We start from the raw sequence: 16478 nt of genomic DNA on the forward strand, positions 1-16478 counted from the left end.
CTGGGACATGGCAGAGTGTGGACAGTGCTGAGTGGGCTGGGTGCAGGTTGGAAGGTGGCATGTAGAGAGAAGGCTTGTGACTGCCGTTGGATTTTATCCTGAAGGTAATGAAGAAGTCTTGGGCAGGAGAATAAAAGAGTCACACTTGCTGATAAGATTGTGGAGAACAGTTGAGATAAAAGCATTTAAGAAGCTCTTTCAGTTGTCTTGTGTGGGTCAGAAGAGCCTAATTAAAACGGCCTACTCAGAGGGCAGTTTGAGTGAAGCTAAGGAGGAAACATTGGCAGCATTTGGCAATGGATGGACTGTCAGGGGAGAGGGAGGAGGTGGAGATGACGTTCAGGTGCCTGGCATGGGTGACTGGCTAACTGCATGGCTTCATCACAGAGGGAGGGGGCAGGAGGGGTGAGTGGGCAGGAGGGGTGAGTGGGCAGGAGGGGTGAGTGGGCTTTTCATCCCAGTGGACGGGTGACTTGGCTGGGGCAGGGTGGCCCAGGCTTTGTCATCTGTGTGACACCTCCTCTCTCCTTCCCTGCCTTTGGTAACTTCTGCTCAGGATGAAGGTTTGCTCTGCACTCAGTGGTATACATCGTATCCTGACAGGTCCAGTTCTGCTGTAGGGACAGCTCTAACTGGGCCATTAAGGTCGCAAGGGAGCCCTGCTCTCACCTGTGCACTCTCTCCTGGGCTCTCGCCTTTAGCTCATCCCAATGTTTACAGAAACACGCTGCCCCAGGTGCAAGCCTTGGGATGGGAGGGCAGGGACAAGGATGAGCTGGTGTTTCCCAAAGGGATGGGGCAGGGCAGAGGAAACCCTGCTGGGAACACGGGGCAGCTAGGGAGCCCTTCCTACTTCTGCTGGGGACTTCATGCAGAGCTGGTCAGAGTTGGCAGCTTCTCAGGTTGCCTGGATATTAAGAACTTGCCACTCTTTTACAAATGTATTGTTTGAAGGCTTGAATGTTTTCACAGGCATTGGCATGATTTATGATTATTAATTTTTCCCTTGATTTTTATAAACACCACTTGTCTTCTTTAAACTTCTGATCTTCTTTCTCAAGGAAGATTATCCTTTAGGAAAACATCCAAAGTCAAGTGATACCCTTTAGAGACAGCAGCTGGCTGAGTTGCTCTCTGCTTGCCCCATCTCCACTCCCCCCCCCCACCCCACCCCCCATTGCTGGTTAGCAGTCATTGCTCAGCAACCCTTCCCTGACATTCTAGTTCTCACTCTCCTCTCTGGGATACATAGCCAGACAGTTTTGCTCCTGGCATCCTGAGCAGCTTCAGAGCCTTTCTGGCAGGTAGTGAGGAGCAGGAGGGTTAGGCCAGCCTTCAGCCTGGGTCGAGAGAAAGGATCAGGATTTTGCTTTCATCCCAAGGCCTCTCCCATCTCCCTCTGTTCTCATCCTGGGCAGTTGCCTTTGATTCTGTGAACACACCAGTGGCTCCCAAGTTGGTGTCCCTAGCCAAGGCTCACATACCCAGCTGCCACATCTCTCAGTGGATGCTCATATGCATATTACTTTCATGCAGTAATGGCTTAGGAAGGTTCAAGCAGAATTCTCCCTCCTCTCCTTCCCCCTTCCCTCCAGCTTGGGCTCTATCTTAACACGTTGTAAAGGCCAGAAACCATTGTTATCCTTGACTCTTTCTTTATCATCTTCAGGCCTCATCGCATTTGGCCCGTCCTCAGGAATGCCTCTGCTCCATCCCTGACCACATTGGGTTCCAATCACAGGTCCTCTGGAGGCTGGAGAGCTATTCTCCATAACACTTGTCACAGTTCCAAGCTTACATCTCTGTGTGTTCATATTGTGTGTTAATTTCTTTCCCTCCCCCCACCACTCTTTGACTGTGCTGTAACCTCCAAGGTGTCTAGGGCTCTGCCTGTTTGTTCACCCTTGGAAACTGGCACCTACTTCACTACATGATAATGTCTATTTGTTGAAAGTTTCTGACATGGGCCATTCTTGAAGATGGGGAATCCAGGAGGAGGAACACTTTTGGGCGGGAAGAGGCTGAGTTCAGTTGGACCTGTTGAGTCTGAAGTGGCTTTGGGAAACCTGCAGAGAGGGGTGCTGTCAGCATCTGACTTGTGGGCAGCGGGATGAGAAGGCAGCCCTACAATAGAGGGAGGGGGCCTGTGACTGCAGTCTCCCAAGGAGAGTGTCTGTAGGGAGAAGAGGTGACAGCTTTGGGTGGATAACTTGCATTGAAGTGTCACATACAGAGAGAGGAGCCTGAAAAAGGGACTGAGAAGGTAAGGGAACTGGGAAGCAGGAGAAAACCAAGAGGTGGGCCTCTCACAGAAGCCAAGGGAAGACAGTGTCAAGGGAGATGAGAGGACAGAAGTGGCAAATGCTGCTGACATTAAATGTCTCCACTGGGCTTAGTTACCAAGGACCCTGTTGGTGACTCGAAGGGTTTTGGAAGGGATAGGAGTAGGACAGAAAGCAGAGAGTTGAAAGGTCAGTGGGGAGGTGAGGAGATGGAGGCAACAGTTTGTGAAGGGAGGGAGGACAGCATGTGGGAGATGAGAAAGAGGGGCCTGGAGGAGCTGTGGAAGCTCCTTTTTGGAGCTTTCTGGAGAAGGGACTCTTTTCTTGCTGAAATAGCAGGACAGAGATAAGGTGCCTACAGAGAGATGTCAGTACTCAGGTGTGCTGACAAGCCATAAAATAGAAAATTCTTTCAACCTCTTATCTTCTCTCTGAGGTTGGAGGTGAGGTCCAGGGAGTGAGGGGTACTGAGTCTTGGGGAGCAGGTTTTAGGAGGGTGAACAAGGTTTGTAGTAACAGCTGCTGTTGCAGAGGTGGAGAGAGGCTGGCCTGGTTAGAAGGAATAAGGCTGGGAGGAAGGGCCTCACTGTGGCTGCAGGCTCCCTTTAGCTGTCTGCCTGTACCTGGAGTATGTGTGGCAGTGGGATCATCCTTGGCTGTGCAAGAATGGTGGGTCTGGAGGGATAAGAGGCTGAGGATGCTGGTGAGAGGAGGTTGGCCTCTTGTATCATGGAATCTACTCAACAAGAAGAGTGAAGCCGGGTGGGACTGACCACTGTGACAAAAGACAGGGCCCAGACAGAGTCTCGGTGAGACTGGAGGAGGACAGAGGCTGTGGCCTTGAGTCAGGGCTTGGATTTAAGACCCACAGAGTACTTCTGGGTGATGAGGAGGTCTGGGAAGTGGGGTCAGGGTCAGGCATTTGAGACACCAGGAGGCCAGGTGGGTGGTCCACATGTTCCTGAGACCCAATGTGGGAGGAGATGGGGCTCCCCATTCCAAACTGTCCTCAGCAGTTGGGATCCCATGTGTTCATGCTTAAGATGGAGAGGGTGGGTATGCATTGTTCTGGTAGCCTGGGCATTCCCAGAGAACTGGGCTTGCTTTGTCCCTAATTCCACCAGGGGGCCAGCTGAATCCTACACACAGTGTGGGGCCTGCAAAGTGGGCTCCCCCAGGGAGAGGCCAGGGCCTCTTCCTTTTATGTGGCTCATTGGGTGGGGTGTCTCCAGTGCTATGCTTGAGAACTGCCAGGTATGAGAAGGGGGGTTGGATGCCCACCCACATGTAGCCCACAAACTGTTTTCAGTTATATTGCTGGGAAGTGGATCACAACATTGCATGTGAAAAACAAAGTATTTATGCTCAAATGCAAAATGCTGCTTTATAATCTAATTGCCACTTTAATTTAAAGCCTTTTGATTTAATCTGAATCAGAGGCCGTGTGGTGAGCAGAGAGAGAGAAAGTCACAAACACATCTAGAATGTAGGAAATGCCAGGGAGGGGCTGAGCTCCCATGAAAAGGCACCCTGGGGACCGTCCCTGGTGCTCCTGGCAATTCTTCCCTTGGGCTGGCTTCAGTTCCTTCTTTCAAACTTTCACTTTCAGTCCTGCTGTAAAAGGTCACCTGACCTTCATGTTGTAGGAGTTCTGGGCAGTGGGGGGATTTAGTGAGGATCTGTGGTGAACACTTGGTTCCAGGTCCAGGTGTAGGTAGCACCCTGTGAGCTGTAGTCTTTAGGGTTGCAGGGTCCCCTCTCAACAGTCGGCCTTAGTGTCTAGATGCTGTCTGGCCTTCTCCAACTCGCCCTTTTCCCTGACCCTCCCTCCCTGCATCACTTTCTGTCCCTCAGGTGTCCGCTCTGTTCTCATCTCCCGGGGAGCCCTCCTGGATGCTCCAACTCACCAGGGCTCTGGTAGGTGCCCTCTTCCTAAAGCCCAGAGGGCTTGGTGCCCACTTCTAACATACTGTTCATCTCTCACATGTTGACACATGGTCTCCACCACTGGCCAGAGAAAGGAGTGGCATCATCCCTATGTCCCAGTGCCCAGTACTGGCCCAGAAGGGGACAGGTTCCAGTAAAAGTTTGTTGTCTAAATAAATGAGGAAGGACCAGAACATTTTTGAGCCTTCTCTGTATTTTCAACCCAGGGTTCTGAATTTAAGAGATGCTCAATTTAGGTTTATTGTAGCCCAACAAAATGTTTGTTGTAGACCTCTCCACACCAAAGTGCTTATCAATATCTTTTTAAAGAGCTTGATTGTGTAAATAGAGCCACCTTGCTGGAGATCAGCATGATAAAAGAGACCAGGACATCCACCAGGGGGTCCCAGGTACTTTCTGACACTGGCTGTGATAGGTTAGAAAGGCAAGCCCAGGTCCACCAATAGTGAGGTTTTTTCAACTTGCTTATTGGAAATCCAAACCCAGAGTTCTTTTACTTTCTAAGAGGTTTGCACTGGCTGACTGGATTTTGCCACCTGGGCCACCAATGGTCTGGGTATGTGTAGGTTTCTGTGTCTGTGGGACATGTGACTGAAGTGTAAACATCTACCTGAGTCATCTTCAGAGAGTGCTCCATGGGCTTCCAGACTCCAGTGCCTCCTGTGCTGCCCTTTGGAGCCATCGTCACATCCTGTGACAGAGTCTGTTCACTACTTCACTACTGGCAAGTCTTCCTCATGGGAAGTGGGATTTGAGAGAGGAAAAATGGAAAAGGAATCCAGAGCCAAGCCTGAGGATACTTCAGGATGAGCAAGCTGTGTGTGTGTGTATCTGTGCTTTTTGTGTGTTTCTGTATATATGTGTATATATGTGTGTGTGTGCATATCTGTGTGTGTGTATATATGTGTGTGCACATGTGATGTTAAATGAGCTAATTTCAACTTCTGCCTCAGTAGATAGACAGTTCCAAGAGTTCTGGAAATATCTTAAATGATGGGAAGATTAATGGACTAAGTGGAGAGCTTCCAGAGGAGGCCACTGTGAAGGGAACAAGCCCATTTGAATGTCTGTGTCTGGTAAATTACTGTTCAGTGCAAGATGCATGCGTGCCCACGAGAGCAGCCACACTGGGCCTTACAGTACAGCCACCAGTTGCTGCCCGTGTGTGGACCCTCCTGGCCACTTGGCTGTCATCCCTGGCTGTCTCTTCTCTCCCTGCCTGTCGGGTCCTCCAGGCACCCTCGCCAGCTGCCCACATCATAGGAACAAGGAAAGCATGTTCAGGGGAGAAATCCACTCTGATAATACCCCATTTGCTCCAAGGCCAAGCAAACTCAATTGGAATCTATCTGGTCTGATGGGTGAGGAGTTCATGGAAGAGCAGTGGAGGCTCTGGGCCTTGTATCAGATGAACCCAAGTCCACCCCAACTCTGCAGCTCCCTGGTTGTGTGACCGTGGGCTGCCACCTGGACTCTTTCACCTGTCTGCTCAGTGGGGTGAGGATGGACACTGCTTCACATGAAACAATGTGGGGAAAAAGTTTTCCTCAGTAAACACTCAGGAAGTGTTAGCATAGTACTAACCCTCTGGAGGGCTGGGTTTCCTCTTTTCCTTCTTTGATGACTCAATCATGCTAATTGAGATAGCAAAGCATGAGCTAAATTAGGCAAATCCAAGAGAAATTTAGGTCTGGGCAAAATGATTTTGTGAATGGAGTTTTACATACAGTATTTGAGTTTCAGGCCACGCCAGGGGCAGGCAGGCAAAAGGAGACAGTGCTGGTCATCCTCCCTCAGACTGGTACTGCGGCCTGTGACTTGGGAGCCTTTGTCCATCCAGGTCGTGGATTGCTGGAAGCTCCACTTTCATCTCAGTCAGGGCTTTCTGGTGGCCAGGGACCGAAAGCACAACTCAGTCTTCAAGGAGGTGTCTGGACTCTGTAACTGAATGGTACAGGGGCTGATTGATGGGCTGCATGTGTTGGCTGGTCTAGATCCTTAGGATCCATCTCCCTCTCTGCACCCCCACTCTTTTTTTCTCTCTGTCTTTTCCCATCCCCTTTCTCCTCTCCCTACTCCATGGTGGTGGCTCCTTGCTGAGCCTCCTCTTCGTCACAAGAAATGCACCCAGCTCCACCCCTTACAATCCCTTTCATCCATATTCTTGGGGAAGAACAAACACCTCCTTCTGGTGCCCCCAGAAGAAGCCCTGGAATTAGTTCTGAGCGGACCTACCCGACCCACTGGGCTGGAATCCCATCCCGACTCTGATCCAGGAAAAACAAAGTGCTGGTCGGTACTCCCAGGTCCCTTGCTGTGTGGGGCCCACTGCAATTCTTGGGATTGAAGAGTGGAAAGGAGCAGTTTCCCTGAAGGAATTGTGGGTAAAGGTGCCAGAAAGATAAATAGATGGTAGGTAGGGAAAGTGAAAGCCTAACTCTGCATCTCAGGCCCTAAGCGCCATGCATGCATTAATCCTTACCACAGTGCTACTTCACAGATGAGGAAACTCAGGCACAGAGCAGCTCTTAAATTATCCACAATCACGTGGCTAGAAAGTGGCAGTGGTGACATTTAGCCCCCTGCAGGCTGCTCTCCTGCTGACGATCATGCCATACCATCTTTCCTGATGAAATCCTGCTCACCGCAGTCTCTCTGGAGGCTGGCTCCAGAAGAGCCCCCGGGTGGAGTTGCTATGGGCTCCTCGAATTCAGGCTCAGGATATGAAACCTGTGTTCTCACAGTACAAGACAGTGGGGTATCCTTTCCTTGAGCTGTCTCCACTGACAGGCCCTGCCTCCCAGCCAGCGGGCCTCTGACCTCCCTGTCTCTGCCTCCTCCCCTTCCCTCCCCTTCCCTCTTCAGGTAAACCACTGAGAGAAGTCAGAGCTCCCCACCCTGGGCCTCCCACCCACTCTATCTTTTCTCTCACTACCAAAAGGCCTGTAATTAGGAAACATTAGCAGGCTCAAAACAGCTTTCATACCTGAAACATCCTCTGTAATTGCACTCAGCAGTGCTCTTCCCTGGCTATTAATGTCACTTTTATGAAGCAATGAGGAACAAAACACCCTGAGGCACTTAAAACATTTTTTATATAATACTCGTCTTTTAGGAATGGAAGTTTAAAATCACCTGCCTGACAGAGACCGTGACAGGCAACGGCGTGGGGGGCTCAGGATGTGAGCCATGGAGGTGGGGCCCCGGGGAGATGGAAGGTGGTCCCTGAGGTTCACACAGTGCTCTGGGAGGACTGTGATGACCTGGGGTCCCTTGGCTGGCACTGGGTGGATCTCCAGGGGTGGACAGGTGGGCCAGGTGAGCAACTAGGGCACCATTCTGCCTGGCCTCCTTTTTCATGGTTGCTCTCTCAAAGGGCTTTTATGTGAGATCTTTTTGTGGGCATTTGTATGCCTTTAATAGAGAGATGAATGGAATGTTACAGATGACCAGTGTCATTGGGTAGCATGTTAATTATTACATTGGTTGCAGAAACACGTTGGGTATGACTGTACACGTGTGTGTGTATGGTGGGGTGTGGTATGGGTGGAAGGGTGAGAGACTGATGGAGGTAGAGGTGATTCCCCCGCTTACTGTATTAAAGAATTTTTTGGGTTGTAGCAGTTCACCAGAATCTTACTCTCTGGTAGATTTATTTTTCTTGCACTTGGAAATGGCTCACAGACTGATACATCAGCAGAACAGAAGATGTTTGTGTCCATAGAGTCTGGGAGAGAGCCCCAGAGGTCACCCAGCCCCCCTCATTTGTCTGGACAGAGAGATGTCTTTCCTCTTCTCCAAAACTTTCCCCAGGAAGGCAATTTCCCTACCCCAGCCCTTATGCAAACCCTGGAAACGTTTCTCCGCCTGGGACATGACCTGAGGACCCACGGCCTGATGGTAGCACTTCTCAAGTTGAAGGTGGGAGGGGCTCTCAGGGCCAGGGAAGGAAACAGGGCTCCTGATGTTGGAATCCAGATGCAGTCAGGTCAGTCAGCAGGAGCTCATTGCCCTGACGCCTGCACTCATAGCTCCCTCACACTGGCTGCTTTGGTGAAGGAAAGAAATATACTAGTGGGGAAGACAATGTATTAGAAGGAAGGTAAGGCAGAGTTAAAAGGCCTAGAGAAGATGGACAGGGGGAAAACAGATGAAGAAGGGGGCGTCAAGGTGGGCAGAAGACATCCTGGGCAAAGACGTATGGGGACCCTGAGCCTGGGTCTGGACGGACGAGCCGGGCTTTGGATGATGCCTTCGGATGATGCCTTTGGATGATTATCTCCACTTACAGCCAAGGTATGAGAGTGATTTGGCCTAACCCTCACTGCACTTTGGTAGTATAAAGGAGCAAGCCCAGGGTTTAGCATCTAACGTCCTGGGCATATTTCCATTTCCTTCTAAGTTCTTTAACTTCTCTGAGTCCATTTTCTGTCTCTATCAGAAGGGTAATGTAAGATCTTATTTTTAGAATAGCTGGCAGGATCAAAGTGTGTCTGCCTCCTTTGTTAACTCTAAAGCTTGGTCAATACTGCTTGCCCTGACTAGCACTAGGGTCCCAGTGACTCTTGTTTGAGGGACTTGCATGGGATGAGGATGAGAACTGATTGAGGGGGACCCTGAGAATAACATCGCATTCCCGTGAGTCCGTTAGGTTACGGCTCTTTCATGAATATCCTCAGAGGGTGCACCCTGTGATTAATAACAGTGTTGTTATTAATAATAGTGATAATTACTGCAACTACTAGTTACCAATAATTAAGTGCCAGCTGTGGACCAGGCACTGAACATTACTTGCCTTAACTCCCTGAATTCCCACCAGGCTCCTGCCAGCCAGTCAGTACTTGTCCCTGTTTGCAGAGCAGACAGACACTGAGACTTGGGATGATTACCCAAAATCATGGGACAGCTCAGTGGTTTCACTGAGACTGACCCCAGGCCTGTCTCACCATAAAGATCACCTTTGCACCTCTGCCCCAGAGAAGTGTAAGGAAGGCATGTCACACATAGCGCTCAGAAGCCAGAGACCAGGGGCAAGGAGAAACACGTTGGCATTACTAGAAAGGAAAGGGTAGGTTTGAAGCCAAGTGCCAGTGAGTAGTACACGTGTTAAGCATCTCATGAATTGTTTTTTGGAGCAAGTCTGTATGTGGAGAGGTGGAGGGGATGCTTTGTGATGTGTGGGGTTTGGGGGCATAGAAGAACAGGCCTAGGTGGAACCTGGAGGGGGAGGCCCCAGTCCCAGAGCAGGTGAGGCCCGGCCAGGGATCCCGAGAATGACTCGGAGGGTACCTGGGGGTGGCTGGCTCCAGGCAGTGATGGAAGAATCTGTGGGTTGGCTCCCATCCCCAGGCCTTGGCAAATGTTTAAGAAGTGAAGGCTCCTGGGAAGGGAGAGACATGAAGTGGCCTCAGTGAAATGCTTTGTCCCATCCAATGGTCTTGGCATCAGTTCTGATGAGCCAGCCTATCCTCCATTTGAGGTGCTCCTCTGCTGATACAAATGGGGGTTTTAGTCATGGCGGATCCTCATCTCCACATGCACCATCCCATTCACCTCTCTTTCTGGCAGAGACAGGCATGCCCAACACATCTCGCCATGTCACAAAGGACATGAAAGGTGTTGGAGTCAAGATTCAAACATATCTTACTGATTGGGAACTCCGCCTTCAGACTAACACAGTCGGTGGTCAGGGCCTGCATTTGTACTCAGCTGCAAACAGCTCATTGTGCAGCAACAAACCAGGGTGGACTCGGTGAGCAGTGCCTTGAGTAGTGGGGACTTTTGTGTGGCTGGCCACATACTATGGGGACTGACCAGAGGATGCAGGTGCAGGAAAGGCCAGACTGAGCTGGTGGTATTTGGAGAGCCATCCAAGTACAAGTCGCAGGTGGCGGTGGCCCCATTGTGTGCTCTGCTGGTTAAGTACACCTGCCATGATCGGCTTATTCTGGGAGCTGAATTTTAAAAGGGACATTGGGAAACCTGAAGTGTGCCTATTGAGGGGTGATCAGTGATTATGTCATTCAAAGAATGACTATGGACTTGGGAACCTTAGCCCAGAGACAGTCTGAAGCAAAGTCCAGGAGGCAAAGGAGTGAGATCAAAGTCCTCCTTAGGCTTCCCAGCACCAAGCAAGTTCCAGTAGCCACAGTGCCAGGAAAAAGTCCCCTGATTGGGTCATATGCAGTGGCCACATTGCCACAAATTGGGAGGGGGGAGGGGCAGGAAGGATAGAGGGGAGTGTGTCTTCTTCCCAGGCCAGATTTGACTGTTTTGCACCCTGATAATGGGATTCTCCCCAACCCTGAGAATGGAATGAATCCAGGAGCCAGCCTCTTTCTCCCCCATGGCCTGCTCTCTTGTCTCTAGGACCTCTCCAGAGGGCCGCTGCCAACCTGGCCCATGCACAGTCAAAACAAACTCTCTGTGCTCATGGAATGAGGAGCCTGTTTCCCAGCCTCTAATCCAGTGGGGTGACCCAGCTTCAGCCAGCTCCCGCTCTGCGGTCTGAGCAGAGACACCTCCAAACTGAAGGGGAATGTCATCAGTCTCTCCCAGAGGAAACTCTGCTACTAATCACTGGAGCCCAGGCCTGGGCAGAACGGTATCAGGCATCTGGGGCCTGGGGCCTGCAGCTCCCCACCCTGCCTTGTATGACGAGCCCTTGTTGGGCAGCAGTGAGGACCACATTCAATCGACAGCTTAAGATAATCACATGTGTGAGGCACTGCGATAATGACAGCTGAATACCCTGCCGCTGTTGCCATAGTGACCAGCCAAGCAATGATTCCCTCCTTTTTTTCTTTCTTATTTTCTGGGCCTCCTTGTTATGGGGCTGGCTGGTGGGGTGGGGGATGAATTTGGGAAATGGGAAAGAGGAGGAAAGGGGGAGGGGAGACCCAAAGTGGGTAGCCCATTATATTCTCCTTAAATACCCCAGCTGGAGGTGTTTTAAATCTCAACAGAGACTGAGAGAAACAGTGTCTTAATCCCCAGCTCCCTGTGAATTATTTAAAGGGATCTTGTCAGAAGGATGAATTTGTCACTGTTGCAGTGTCAACAGCAGCAGCAGCTGTCATAAAGGCTGAAGACCCCACTCCAGGCAGGGCCTGGTACGAAATGCTGCTGCCCAGTGGAAGTTACAGTGCCCTGGGGGCTGTGGACAAGGAGCCCCATCTTGAGGCCCTAGTTTGCAGTGTTTTTCCTGGCCTGCTGGCAGAGACCTGGGTGTGAAGTGTACCAGGACGCAAAGAGATGTGTGCCATCTGGACTCTAGGCCTGGCTGGCCTCTCCCTCTGTTAATGTGGCTCCCACAGCCCAGAGCCCTGGGATCTCCTAGCAGTTAGGGTGCTCACCATGGCCGGGAGTGGACAGAGCTGACCAACAATTGATAGGTGGACATACAGGCCCCACCTTGGCCACAGCCAGCATTTCCAGCTATACACACACAGACACACAGAGGCACATATGCACATGCATGTGCATGCACACATGCATGCACACATGAACACACACATGCACATGTGCACACACAGAAAATGATGCACAGGTACAGACAACCAGACAGACAGGACAGAGTCAGAGACCACCCACATCGTGGAGGGAGAGTCAAGGGAAAATGATCTGTGCCGAGAGAGGCTACTGGAGGGCCGAGATCCACGACTGGCACGCAGGGGCCTCTTACTCAGGTTCAAGTTATTTAAGTGTATCATCACATGTAATCCTCACAACTACCTCTCGAGGAAGGTGGGTAATATTAGCATCACTGTTAGAGGAGGAAACCAAGGCTCTGAGAGATTTAAAACTTGCCCACAGCCACCGAGTTGGGTCTGACTGACTCCGGAGTCTAGGAACTGCACTCCTGTGCTAAGTTGGGGTTCACCAGGACCTCTAGCATTCAGGGTGACAGCGATGCTTCTTAATCCCAGCTCTTTTACAGCTTCCTTCCCCGCAGTCCAGATATATTCTACTTGGGGCCATTTTTCCCATTTCTACCTCAGTATGGTATTTCTTTCATTCTCTCCCCATCTCAGTTTCCAAAAGAGTTTTGTGGAGACGCTTGGAGATTGCACTGGGAAACACTGATTATACAGGGTTTGGCAGAAGTAATACCTGCTTCAGTGTGGTTGGTAGGGTAATAATGTGGGTGTAATAATTTATAGTTTTAATTTAAACATTTCACCTAAAATATCATATGGTGTGCTTGAGTGTGATATTGTTATGTTACAGAATTACATGCTTGTGATTCTGTAGTAAAAGATTTTGTGATAAAAAGGGGGTGTTATTTGTGCTGGGCCCCGTCTGTTTTCTGGATTCTCATTATTGTCATATTGTTAGTGTGTCCCTCACCCTCATTCCAGTGAGTGAGTGAGGAAGTACTTAGGAAATCATTGCTTTGTGCCTCTGCAGTATGGCTGCTCTTTCAAAGCTCTGAGCTTTCAAAAGCAGTGTCTTGGCCCAAGTCAGCTGCCCAGCACACTATGTGGGACTGTGGTAATAAATGGTGGTGGTGGTGGGGGGGGGTTCATATCCTCCTAGCCCCGTACATCTGGGAGGTAAATTAAACATATTAGGTAGTGGGCTGGTGTTCAGAGCTCTCAGGGGGGCATTGAATAATCCTGCCTTGGTTGTTGGTATACTAAACGGTAGATACCTGTGGACGTGTAGGATTTATGTCCCACAGACCACATTTCACACTAATTCGCCCTCTAGCTTGTCAAATATCTGAGTTGTCTCAGGCTTAGTCAATTTAATGCACAGGAGCCACATCCTTGGGGGCCAGGCTGATTAGCCCAGCCTGAGCAATCTGCTGACTTGAAGATTCTTGGGCCTCCTGCAGGCTCTGTGAGGTTGTATGCTGCTGGACCTCAGTGGGCTTCTTGTTCAGAGAGGTAGCCATCTCTAGCTGGGGGGCGCTGAACATGGGTCTTTGGGTTTGCTCTGATTGGGCAATGCCAGGGAAGTTCCATTATGCTCCCACAGGGCAAAGACTGTTTGCAAAATAGCAGGTTCCCTCCCACAGACTGCTAAGGAGACCAAAACCTATGAGCTTTGTCCAATTTTGTCCCCCGTGGTCTGAGCTAGCGGCTGACAGTCGCCTGGGGATTGCCTGGTTGGGAAAGGAGAGTCCATACTGAAGCCCACCCAGAGGAAGTTCTGGGGTTCCAAGAAGGGCTGGGAGGGGCCTGCTGGTTCTTGTGGTATCGCAAGGTAAAGAATTTCCTGAGATTCGCAGGGGAGGATAGGGATCTATGGTATGGTTTATTGATGATGTATAATTAAGGGGATTCTCCTCCTGACTTCCCAGTGTCCCATCTCTGTCTTGCCATGGGAAAAGTCCAACCTTGTCTTCAACAGGGCCAGGGTAAAAGCCACTGCCCAGAGTTTATGCTCCACATTGAAGTACTGTCCAGTCCAGCATCTGGCTAGCTTAGTACGTGTTTCCAGATGCAAACCATTGCCATGCTTTCATATTCAGGCTCCCTCCTGGAGGCCATGGAGAGAACAGGTGAGTGTACCATGCAAGTACTGGTCACAAGCAAGAGAGAGAGAGAGAGCTTCTTTGTTCCCCTGGGGTTATAACCAGGAGCTTGGGTTTGGGACAGAATAGGTGCTTTCTCAAAGTGACCAAGCAATTTCCCAAGTTTTTGCAGGCTTTGGATAGGATCCATCCCTCAGTTAGATGGACAGGCCTCTGTGGTCCAACACCTCCCTCTGTGCCCCCCAAACAACCCAGTACTGGAGTGGGGGCAGGGGAGGAGGAGTGTTAATCCCCTAGACAGAGCAGTGCTGTGATTCCCTGGATGTGAAAAGTTGTAGCTTCCTGGTGAAGCAAACAGGCTCTTGCTTTCCAGTTTATTAACCTCAGTGTCTAGTCTCTGCTGCTTCCCTTCTCAATATGTAGCTAAACACCTACAGTAACACCTCTGCACTCATAAGGGAGTCTGGCCCTTTCCTCATGGTGTTCTGCTGATAGTAGGGCGGAATTATTTATCTAAGATAAAGGAGATGATTTCCACACCCTGCTGCATCAGCCAGAGGTGGATCCTGAGGTTAACATAACAATGCTGATGCTGATAGTAATGGTAATAATTGGTACTTAGTGAATGGTAGTTACCTGCAGGAACTACATGAGTTCCTTTTTTGATCCATCAGTCCTCCTGACACCCTGCAAGGTAAATAGTATTTGCAGTTGAGGAAAATGATGCTCAGAGAGTTGTCCTGGTCACAGAACTGTAACTGGGAGAGGCAGGAGTCCGCCAGCTCAGGCAACTCTCTTAGCTCATCTTCTTCCATATTTCCCTTGCCCTGTGCAATTTGGCAGTCGTGCTGACCTCCTGGCTTTCTTGGTAAGGTGTCAGGCATATTCCTGCTCAAGAGCAGGTTTTTCTTGTTCCCTGAGCCTGGAATGTTCTTCCTTCTTGTACTCGCCAAGCTGGGTGGCTCCTGCATGTCATTCAGATCTCTGTTCAAAAAGAGACCTTCCCTATGACCCCACTGCTGGCTGTCACTCACTCTATCTCCTTACCTGCTCCTCATAGTATTAAACACTATCTAACTCTATATTATTCATCTGTTTGTGTGTTCATCCTCTGGTTCACTCGATTAGAATAGAAGACCTACGGAGGTTTCAGGGTGCAGGGCAGGAACATTGTCTTTTAGTTATGGCTATATCACCAACACCTAGAACACTGTTTAGGGATGTGAGTAAATGCTTAATTCTTGATTTAAAACTGAATTAAATGAACTGAGTTTGAAATAAAACAGAATAGTGTAATGTCATTAGGATAATAGAGGCCAAAAAGCCCTTTCTTGGCCAGGCCTTATGGAGAAGGCTTATTTCTGGTGGTCATTCTGATGCAGCATCATGGTAGCCACTGGGCATTCTGGAAGGCAGGGCCCCCCGAGAGGTTGCAGCCCTGCAGGGAGGGTCCCACTATCACAGATCTTTTCAGAACCCATGCTTGGCCCTGTCTTCAGAGGCATAGAGTGAAATCAGCCCACTTTGCTTAGCTTCATTTTATTGTGACTTTACATTTTTGACCAAGAGATATTATTTATGAGCTTGCTTATTCACCTGACTCATCGGATTTGGCTCCAAATGACCTTTACCTGTTTTCAAAATCCAGATCCACTTTTGGAGGACAGAGAAAGTGTGAAGTCTCTGAAGGTTGTTCTAGAAGACAATGTAGATGGAGTTTATGGCAGTGATTTTGAAGGGAACTGCATGCTTTATTCATGCACACACAGATACACACAAACATGCGCAATCAGTCAGACTGCAGATAATCAATAGCACTGTCCAAATGTCAGCAGGCAATCTGGGCCACTCCTGAGCAACAGCCCTGCAAGCTCTGACTTCCAACAAGCAAGTCAAACAAACCCAGATCTGGAGGAACAGAGAGGTGTCTTTCTCATACATCAAAGTCCTGGTCTGAAAGCCTGAACAAGTACTTTCTAATGGGTGTCATTGTTTTCTTTATTATGCTTATCTCAAGGACAGGTGGTCCATTTGTATCAATAACAGTGCCCTCTCAAAGGCTGTTAATATTCTGCTGGTTGTTCAAGGCTGCTTTGTTTCTTTTTCTTTGTTTCAGGGACAAGTAGGAAACTGGTAGGACAGGCAGTAAGTCCCCAGAAAAGGACCAGGGGCTGGGGAAGCTGAGAAGTTGAGGAACTGACCAGGGCCTTGCTCATCCCCTCAATCTGCCACTATTTATGGAAGGCTAAGGCTGGGGATATGGAGAGGTCCCCAACACAGTTTTGCCTTCCAGGGGCAAGTCCACTTGGGGGATGGATTTGTGAGATGGCAGCAGTAGTCAGAGAGCAAGGTGGTGAGTGTCAGGTGTTTGTCAGTGCAACTGGAGAGGGGACCTGGTTCTAAGCAGGTCTGCCTAGGGCTGGTCAGTAGTGTGTGGGTTCTTGACTTCGTGCAGGAAAGATTTTACAACTTGAGTGTAGGTGATTTTTAGAGGACATTTATGAAAGCTGGGGACAGTGGAACAAGGAAGGGCCTAGGACAGAAGAAGCAACAGGAGAGGGACTAAGTGGGGAAATGAGCCTAGGATGGTCTGCTTTGACTCACTAAGAGGTCAGAGAAAAGGGAGCCTAGGAAACAGGTTCAGGGAGCCTGTCACCTAGCTCAGGATGAGGTGCTGCTGCCCGTTGCTCCCTGTTTGTGAGCCTTGTGGGGGCCCCTTAGAGTTTAGGAGATGCCAGCCTTCCGGAAGAGAAGGAAGGGAAAGGTGC

General features: G+C 49.9%; 1 protein-coding gene across 1 annotated transcript in view; it reads left to right on the top strand.

Annotated features, from left to right (window-relative positions):
• EPHB1 (EPH receptor B1) overlaps positions 1-16478 on the top strand; it is a 417172-nt gene that overhangs the window by 130894 nt on the left and 269800 nt on the right. The window lies entirely within an intron of this gene.

The sequence above is a fragment of the Phyllostomus hastatus genome, unplaced genomic scaffold (assembly GCF_019186645.2).
Source record: "Phyllostomus hastatus isolate PE091 unplaced genomic scaffold, TTU_PhHast_1.1 phas_scaffold_129, whole genome shotgun sequence".
In the NCBI taxonomy this organism is placed as follows: domain Eukaryota; kingdom Metazoa; phylum Chordata; class Mammalia; order Chiroptera; family Phyllostomidae; genus Phyllostomus; species Phyllostomus hastatus.